At 43.2% G+C, this 9161-nt stretch overlaps 1 pseudogene; it reads right to left on the bottom strand.

Moving 5' to 3' along the window:
* Positions 1-6205: 6205 nt before the first annotated feature.
* LOC102753082 lies at positions 6206-7992 on the bottom strand (annotated as a pseudogene).
* Positions 7993-9161: the final 1169 nt, after the last annotated feature.

Genomic DNA, 9161 nt, shown 5'->3' with positions numbered 1-9161 from the left:
TCTGGGAAGGATGGCAAGAAAGAGGTGACTGGGACAAGAAATGACTGAGTCCGCCCCCACATGATGCTTTATCAAGGAATATTAGACGCATTGATCTTTTTTCTCATTCATGTATTTGCTTTTTCTATCTCTGATATTTAATTCATGTAAATGGTCATTAACTTTTTTTAAAAAAAATATTTATTTATTTATTTATTTTTTAATTTTTTTATTACAAAGGGTATTACATATGTGTCCATTTTCCCCCGTCATTAACTTCTGAAATCACCATTGGTGACATCTCACACTCACCTCTTATAATTTTTTGCCTAATATAAGTATTCTCCACCTTTTTCAAGCTTTAAACCTAGAAACAATTACAGTAAGCCCTAACTGTTTTGGCTCAGTTGAGGGAGCGTCGGCCTGGGTACTCGGGGGTCCCAGGTTCGATTCTGGTCAAGGGCATGTACCTTGGTTGCAGGCACATACCCAGTGGGGAGTGTGCAGAGGCAGCTGATGGATGTTTCTCTCTCATCGATGTTTCTATCTCTCTCCCTTCCTCTCTGTAAAGAACAATACTTCCTTGCCTAGTTTCAGCTTGATTATAAACTTTCAGTATATTTCCTAACGGTGCTTACTTCCTAGGAAGATCTATGACCAAAGCTCGGTGAGTAATTCTCCCTGATAAACTGCTTCTGTTCTAAGTGAGTGTGTGCCCAGACATGCATTCACAAGGCAAACATAGTTTAGTTTTCCTTTTGTTTGTTTCCTCTTTTCTTTCCTGCCTTGCTCCCTTTCTTTTTATTTTTAATATATGTTTATTGATTTCAGAGAGAAGAAGGAATAGGGAGAGAGAGATTGAAACCTCAATGATAAAAGAGAATCACTGATTACCTGCCTCCTGCACGCCCCCTACTAGGAATGGATTTGGAAACCCTTGCATGTGCCCTTGACCAGAATTGAACCTGAGACCCTTCACTCTCAGGTGAACAATCTCGCCTTTGAGTGAAACCTGATAGAGCATAATATTAATGATCTCAACAGTCAGAAGCTAGTTCTGTGAGTTGGTTTGGTTCAATGTTCAGCACCTCTTTCCTTCCCTTTATGTGATTTGTTGAATTAGTGTCTGAGCCACAAGGGAACTGTTCCCCTAGGTCCCCCTTGTCCATTCTCTGAAACTATTGAAGGATGGAGTGGATTGAACTGGAACTTGGTTCCCACAGAGCCCATCTATTCATGGTGAAGTCATTTGATGAGCATATTTCAATAGATAACTTTCCCCAAAGGCTTTAGCATGAAGATGTATTCTCCGTAATTTCCTGGGACAAGAGGAAGGAAATCTGCCTGGGAAAGCTGCAGGTGTACAACTTCCCACTTCACCTCCTCCCCCAACCCAGAGGTCTCAGGGGCGCTACTGAAAACAGCTCTGGGGGAGCCTTGCAGGCCCCAGGAGAGAATTAGTTAAGGATGCCATGTCATGGTCCCCAGTGCAGGCTTTTACAGGGGAGGTAAGGGGTATTGTGTTGTGTTTGGGCGTGGAGCTGAGCAGTACATGCTCTCATTGCTGTAGGAGTTTGTGGAAGTCTTTGGAAGGACAGATTCATGAAGATGGAAAAAAAACACCTCACAGTGTGGTCTCCATGTGGGAGCTCATTGTTCCTCACTCTCTCCTGTGACAAAGGACAGGAGGGCGTGGCCTTTTCCTCATTTTCAGGTCCTCCTGACTGTGAGTGTGAGCTGAGCTGATTAACAGGCTGTGGGGACGCCTTTGAAGGCACATTCTGTGACTCCTCAACATAGTGTCACCTGAGGAAACAACCCAGACCCCCGATCAAGACCAGGACCAAATGGCTGCTTCTCAGGTAAAAGAATGGTCCTGTCTCAGAGGCTATGTTTCCTTTTCCTTGAACATCTGTTGATATATTTCTCTTTCCCATCCCAGGCCTGTGTCCCCTCTGCCCCCACGCCTGTGTCCCCTCTGCCCCTGTTAAGGTCTGTCCTGTTACCCACAGCGGACTGACTCAGTGCTGCTTCTCTTTCTGCTCCATCATCCCTAAACCCCCTTTCTGTTCCTGCACTTGCTCTTCCCACTTCTCTGAACCAGTCTCCCTATCTGAAGTACCTCCTCTTCTTTTGCCCCCACTTCTGTTCACCAGAACCCCTCTTCCACTCAGCTCCCCTTCATCTCTCTAGGGCTCCTTCCTCTCCTCCATATTTCTCTACTTCTGATGTTCTTGTTTTTCCAGGTCGTTTTTCTTATTTCTTTCCTTTTTTTCTTATGATAGTTTCAGCAGTTTCTATATTTCCCTCTTTCTCTTTAAAAATATGTTTTATTTATTTCAGAATGGAAAGGAGAGGGAGAGACAGATAAAAACATCAGTGATCTGAGAGAATCATTGATCAGCTGCCTCCAGCACACCACCCACTGGGGATCCAGTATGAACCCTGGAGTGTGACATTATGAACTGTTCTGGTGACCTCTTGGTAAATATCTCTTTTCTTTCAGGGACCGCTTACCTTCAGGGATGTGGCCATAGATTTCTCTCAGGAGGAGTGGGAATGCCTGGACCCAGATCAGCAGAAATTGTACCTGGATGTGATGTTGGAGAACTACAGCAACCTGGTCTCCGTGGGTGAGGATGACTTCCTTCCTGAGTTCCTACTCCATCCACAGGGTTTTGTTTCCTTTATTACTTTAACATCTCTAGGGGCTTCTGCTTTCTATGGTAGATTCTTGCTTTCAAGGGACAAATTGGGCACTTGCTGATTTGGCTCATATGATAGATTACTAGCCTGCAGACTGAAAGGTCCCAGCTTAATTCTGGTCAAGGCCAATGCCTGGGTTGTTGGCTCACTCCATTTTCTTTTATTTTTTTATTTTTTAAGATTTAGTTGATTTCTGGGAGGAAGGGAGAGTGAGAGAGACATAAAAACTTCAGCTGGGCATTGACTGATTTCTGTGTGTGTGCCCTGACCATATGGGTGGGTATAACTTCTTGAATTCGTGTTCTCTGTATAAATCGTCGGATATGGAATCATTGTGTTACCTGGTACTTGTTTGTAAATATTGGAAAACCCTCCGTTGTGTTTTGTTAGTGGCTGTACCAGTGTTTTTATAATCTTGCTGACAGTGTATAAATGTTCTCATTTCTCCACTTCATTGGTAATACTTGTTGTTTTTTGATTTATGGATGATTGGCATCCTGTTAGGTGTTTGGTGGTATTTCATGGTGGTGTCCATTTGCATTTCTCTGATGATGAATGAGTTGAACATAATTTAATAAGTCTATTGCGCCTTTTTATGTCCTGATGGGAAATGTATATTGAGGTCCCCTGCCCATTTTTTTAAATACGTTTTATTGAGTTTTTACAGAGATGAAGGGAGGGGGATAGTTAGAAACATTTATGGGAGGGAAACATCAATCAGCTGCCTCCTGCACACCTCCTACTGGTGATGTGCCCACAACCAAGGTATATGCCCTTGACTGGAATTGAACCTGGGACCTTTTGGTCTGCAGGCCAGCGCTCAATCCTCTGAGCCAAACCAGTTAGGCCCCCTGCCCATTTTTCAATCATACTGTCTTGTTGATGTTAAGTTGGTGTGAGTGCCTTATATATATGGGATCTTTAGTTTTTGAGGATGTAACATTGCTGGGCTTTTGTTGTTGTTACATGGTGTTTTCTTTGGTATGCCAAACTTATTTTTCTGCAGTCTCATTTCTTTATTTTTTAGCTTCTTTGTTATGCCTAGGAAGATACATCCAAACCAGTATTTTTAAGAGTGATGTCAGGCAAGGTTCATTGACTCTGCTTTCTTCCTGTGTTTTCATGGTGTCAGATCTTCTATTTTAGTTGTTAATTCATGCTGAGTTCATTTTGGTTCATGGCCTATGAACAGGGTCTAGTTTTAGTATTTTTTCATATATCTGTCCCAGTTTTCTCTCACTACTTGTTGAAGAATCTGTCTTTACCTATTGTGTATTCTTGCCTTATGTCTTATAGATTAGTTAACCATATAGCTTTGGACATTTTGAAAATTGTGTTACTTCTTTTTGCATGTTGACTTGCAGAAGGTCTCTATATATTATAGATATTAAGTACTTATTAGATTATGCTTTGCAGATAGTTTTTCTCATTTCACAGATTGTATTTTGAACGCACTGAAAATTTGCTTTATTGTGAAATTTTTATATGGGATGTAATGCCTTTTTACTATTTTCTTTTGTTTACCTTTCCATTTAGTGCTATAATAAAAAATTAAATATCATAAAAACTTTCTATATAACCTAGCCATATTGGCTCAGTGGATAGAGTGTCAACCTGTGGACTGAAGAGTCCTGGGTTCAATTCCAGTCAAGGTTGCATGAGCAGGTTGCAGGCTCCTTTTTTTTAAAAATAGCGTTTATTAGTATTTTATCTAATTTTGTTATATTTGTACTTTTCCATAGTAAATGTGAAGTTACTTAATTTCCTCTTCAGTTGACAAATAATGACAAAATGATAAAGATGAAGTGTCTTTTTAAAAAAATATATATTTTATTGATTTTTTTACAGCGAGGAAGGGAGAGGGATAGAGAGAGAAATATCGACCAGCTGCCTCCTGCACACTCCCCACTGAGGATGAGCCCGCAACCAAGGTACATGCCCTTGACCGGCATCGAACCTGGGACCCTTCAGTCTGCAAGCCGACGCTCTATCCACTGAGCCAAACCGGTTTCGGCAATAAAATATATTTTTTAAAAAATGTATTTTAAAACAAAAACAAAAAATTTTCTATAACTCCTCTTTTAATAGATTGAGCTTTATTAGCTTTATGTTTCAATTATTCATTTAGGTCTAATATTTGTGTAAGGTGTTTAATAACAGTCCAACTTCACTCATTCCTTTACACGTAGACAGCTAAGTATCTCAATACTGTTTGTATATGTGAGTATATCCTTTACTTCTTTGGTGGTATTGTTATATTGTAAATCAGCGATCTAGACAGAAGACGCCTTAATCAGTTAGTGAGCCAAATTTTGGAGCCTTCATTACACTAGCGGTCTCCAAGGAGTAACCTACCGAATATGAGCAAAAACGTGGAGAAAACTTTCCCTTTTTATATCTTTCCAGCCCATTGTCTCCCAAATAAAGGTTTTTCCTGACCTTCTGTAGGCTTTACAAAGAGCTCTGTGTAAGTTATTTTTTCAAGCAGCTTGTAACCTTGAGCACAGTATATTTCAGATAATTAACACACACATGGCAGAAGCGGCAACAGAGCAGCTTGCAAGGTCAGATAGTTGAACTTATTTTCCCTATTACTCAAGCAAGCAAGCGTTTACAGAAGCCAAAATAGTGCGTTAAAATTTCAAATAGCAGTTTTTACAGAATAGAGATATAGTAGCAAGATGGAGTGCCTATGTGTCATTACCCACTGGTTTTATGTTCATGAGTCACATCATTGACTCTTGTGGGTCATTGTTGGGGAGGGGGTTATATCGACCCCTGAGGACCATGAGCTTGATAAAATTAATTCTTTGTTGAATGAAATTAGTAAACCAGTTTATAAGATAGGGTCCCAGAATGAGGGCAAGGAGTAATAATGTTAAAAGTTCTATAGCAGCGGAAAGGAGTTTAGTTGGCCAGGGGGACCAATTGATATGTCTGTGGTTAGGAGTATACGTCCCCAGTCAGGTTCAGTAAGGATTTCCCCAGTGATACTATTCCTGAGTTCCCAAATCCACCTTTGAGATGGCTTATGGGGATTGTTAACCCATTTAGCTAGAAAATTATTTTTTCCTTTTGCTAGTCCTATAGAGAAAATTAAAAGCACAACACACGTGAAAGTTTTATCTTTAGAGTGTCCAAAGAGTCCTGGACTCTCTATTTTGCCTGTGCTGCTTTAAGCCAGGTGTGATGAAGCCACGTTGGGATCCCGTTGACCTTGACTGCCCTGAGGGTGGTCAGGATGACCGTGGTATGGTCCTTTCCAGGTAGGAGTCAGTTCTTGGGTGGTAAATTTCTTTACCTAAACTGAGTCACCAGGTTGGAAGGGATGGACCGGATCAGAAGTTTGTACAGGCAGAGCGTCTCGGGCATGCTTCTGAACTGCTTTCTGGGTGGACTGTAAAGCCTGTAAGGACTTGAGTGAAGATTGGTTATGGATTTCAGCTTTTATTTCTTTCCGAAGTCTTAGGAGTATTGGAGGGGGTCTCCCAAACATAATTTCATATGGGGAGAACCCCACTCGGTATGGGGTGCACCTTGCCCTGAGTAGGGCAAAGAGAAGGTGGCTGGCTCAGTTTTCACCGGTTTCTGAGGTAAATTTGGTGAGGGCCTCTTTTAAGGTCCTATTCATGTGTACTACCTGCCCAGAGCTTTGGGGCCAGTAGGCCCAATGTAGTTTCCAATTAATATTTAATGTCTTTGCTATGTATTGTGAAATTTTGGTTATAAAAGCGGGTCCATGGTCTGATCCTAAAGTTATAGGTAAGCCAAGCCAAACCTGGGGACTATTTCCTGGAGTAACTTTTGAGCTATAATGGTGGTAGTTTCTGTCCTAGTCGGGTAAGCTTCAACCTATCCTGAGAAGGTGTTTATGAAAACTAGGAGATATATATACCCTGCCGGCGTGGGCCTGACTTCTGTGCAGTCTGTTTCCCAGTGTTCCCCCGGGGGTTTTCCCCAAGCTCGGATTCCGTTGGGGGTTTCTTACCCTGTTTGGCATTCACTTGAACGCAAGTAATGCATCGGGACGCAATGCTGTCTATTATACTATTGAGGCTGGGTATATAGTATCTATCCCTTAAAACTTCAGTAAGCTTCGTATGGCCTAGGTGGGTAGATCGGTGTAACTGATTAACTAATGTCTGTCCTAGAGTCTCAGGAACCAAAAGTTGGCTGTCCGGTAAAGTCTACTATCCTTATAGGCTCCTGGAGGCCTGCCTCCGTATGGCTAGTTTCTCCTTCTCTGTATAGGCTGGTGAGGTGGGTAGGTCAGGGTTTGGAAGAGACACTAGAATCTGTAAAGTTCCCACTGGTTTTAGGGCAGCCTCCCGGTCCGCTTCGCCCATGACCCGGTTCCCCCTTGCTTCTATGGGGTCCCTTTCCGGTGCCCCTTACAGTGAACTAATGCTACCACCTTGGGTAGCCAGATGGCTTCTAGTAGAGCTAGAATCTCTTCCTTATATTTTATGTCCTTCCAGGCTGAAGTTAAAAGTCCCCTTTCCTTGTAAATAGCACTGTGTATATGAGCCATTGCAAATGCGTACCCGCTATCAGTATAAATCGTTACTGAATTTTCTTTTGGCCACCAGAGAGCCTGAATGAGGCCAATTAACTTGGCCTTCTGTGTCGCCGTCCCTCGAGTGAGTGCCTGAGACCAAACGGTTTGGTCTAAAGCAGCATTTCTCAACCTGTGTGTTGCGACCCCTTTGGGAGTCAAACGACCCTTTCACAGTGTTCGCCTAAGACCATCGGAAAACACATATATAATTACATATTGTTTTTGTGCTTAATCACTATGCTTTTAATTATGTTCAATTTGTAACAATGAAAACACTTCCTGCATATCAGATATTTACATGACGACTCATAACAGTAGCAAAATTACAGTGATGAAGTAGCAACGAAAATAATTTTATGGTTGGGGGTCACCACAATATGAGGAACTGTATTAAAGGGTCGCGGCATTAGGAAGGTTGATAACCACTGGTCTAAAGTAACCACCACCACCCCCGCATTCCTGATTCCTTCCTGGACAAAACTGCTCCTGTCCGTGAACAATACCTCGTCCGGCAATGCCAGTGGGGTGTCACTGAGGTCTGGTCAGGCTGCCTGTACCAAGTCGATGACCTCTAAACAGTCATGTAGAGGTTCTTCAGGGTCATCATCCGGGAGTAGGCTGGTAAGGTTGATGGCAAGAATCTTGTGGAACCCGATGCAGTGTGGTCGAGTAGAAGAGCCTGAAACTGGGTGACTCGAGCATTTGCTAGCCAGTGCTCCAGCGTGCTCCAGAATAAGCCTCAACCGCATGTGGAGTGGTTAGGATCAGTTCCTGCCCTAGGGCTAACTTGTCTGCTTCTTTAGCAAGTATAGCTGTGGCTGCTACTGGTCTTTTCCGAGGCCCAAGACTTTGGGTGAGGACCCCTTTCGCTATGCCCCTTGTCTCACATACATAGAGGTGGAAGGTCTTAGTTGCATCGGGCAGTGCTAAAGCAGGAGCTGATGTTAGGGCAGTTTTTAATGTTTCAAAGTCTTGCTGCTCTGTCTTAGACTACTCCAATGGTTGAGTTCCCCCTGTGCTGGAGTATAAAGGCTTGGCGATCTCTGCAAATCCTGGGATCTATAGGCGGCAGTATCCAACTGTTGTTAGGAACTCTCGTCATTGTCTCTTAATCTTGGGGGTGGGGATTCATAGGATTGCCTCAGCCCGACTGAGAGAAAGAGTCCGCTTGCCTTGACAGATGTTGTACCCCAGCTATGTAACTTTGGGGGTGCGGAGTTGGGCCTTCTTGGCCGATACTCCCAGAGTTTGTAATGTGTTCAGGAGACTTTCAGTGGCCATTTTACACTCAACTTCCGTGTTCGTAGGAAGGAGGATGTCATCTACATATTGTAGTAAGGTACACTCGGGATTTGTATGCTGAAAGGTGAGCAGATCTGAGCTTAAGGCTTTATCAAATAAGTTGGGGGAGTTCTTGAACCCTTGCGGTAGGTCTATAGGTTAATTGTCCAGAAAATCCTGCCTCAGGGTCTGTCCATTCAAATGCAAAAATGGGTTGGCTTGCCGGGAGCTACAGGGATGCTAAATCCCTCTAGCTAAAGAAGGCGTCCTTTAGGTCTAAGACAGTTGTCCCAAATAACTTCCTTTTCTTATATATTTAAGGCCCGTCACCTATGTCGAGGTGCAGGGGGTTCCCATACAGGTGCCACGCCTAAGCGGGACATGCACAGGTGGTCTGGACCATCCGCTTGAGGCTTGTGCCCATACCTTCTGGCCAGACACTTTCACAGAGACAGCATCGAGATCTGAGCCAAGCCGGAAAAATTACACACAGACAAACAGGTTAGATGCAAGCACACAGGGGGTTTATTTACCAGTTCCTGATGGGTCTCAGAGGCTGGGAAGGATCCACCCGGCAATGCTCGCTGACACACACACAAGGGTAGACAGCGCCCTTGGCTGCTGGGTCCTGAGGGAC

This window comes from Myotis davidii, unplaced genomic scaffold, assembly GCF_000327345.1.
Source record: "Myotis davidii unplaced genomic scaffold, ASM32734v1 scaffold2568, whole genome shotgun sequence".
Classification (NCBI taxonomy): Eukaryota; Metazoa; Chordata; class Mammalia; order Chiroptera; family Vespertilionidae; genus Myotis; species Myotis davidii.
The sequence above is the reverse complement of the archived record's forward strand: the minus strand, read 5'-3'. Positions and strand labels throughout refer to the sequence as shown.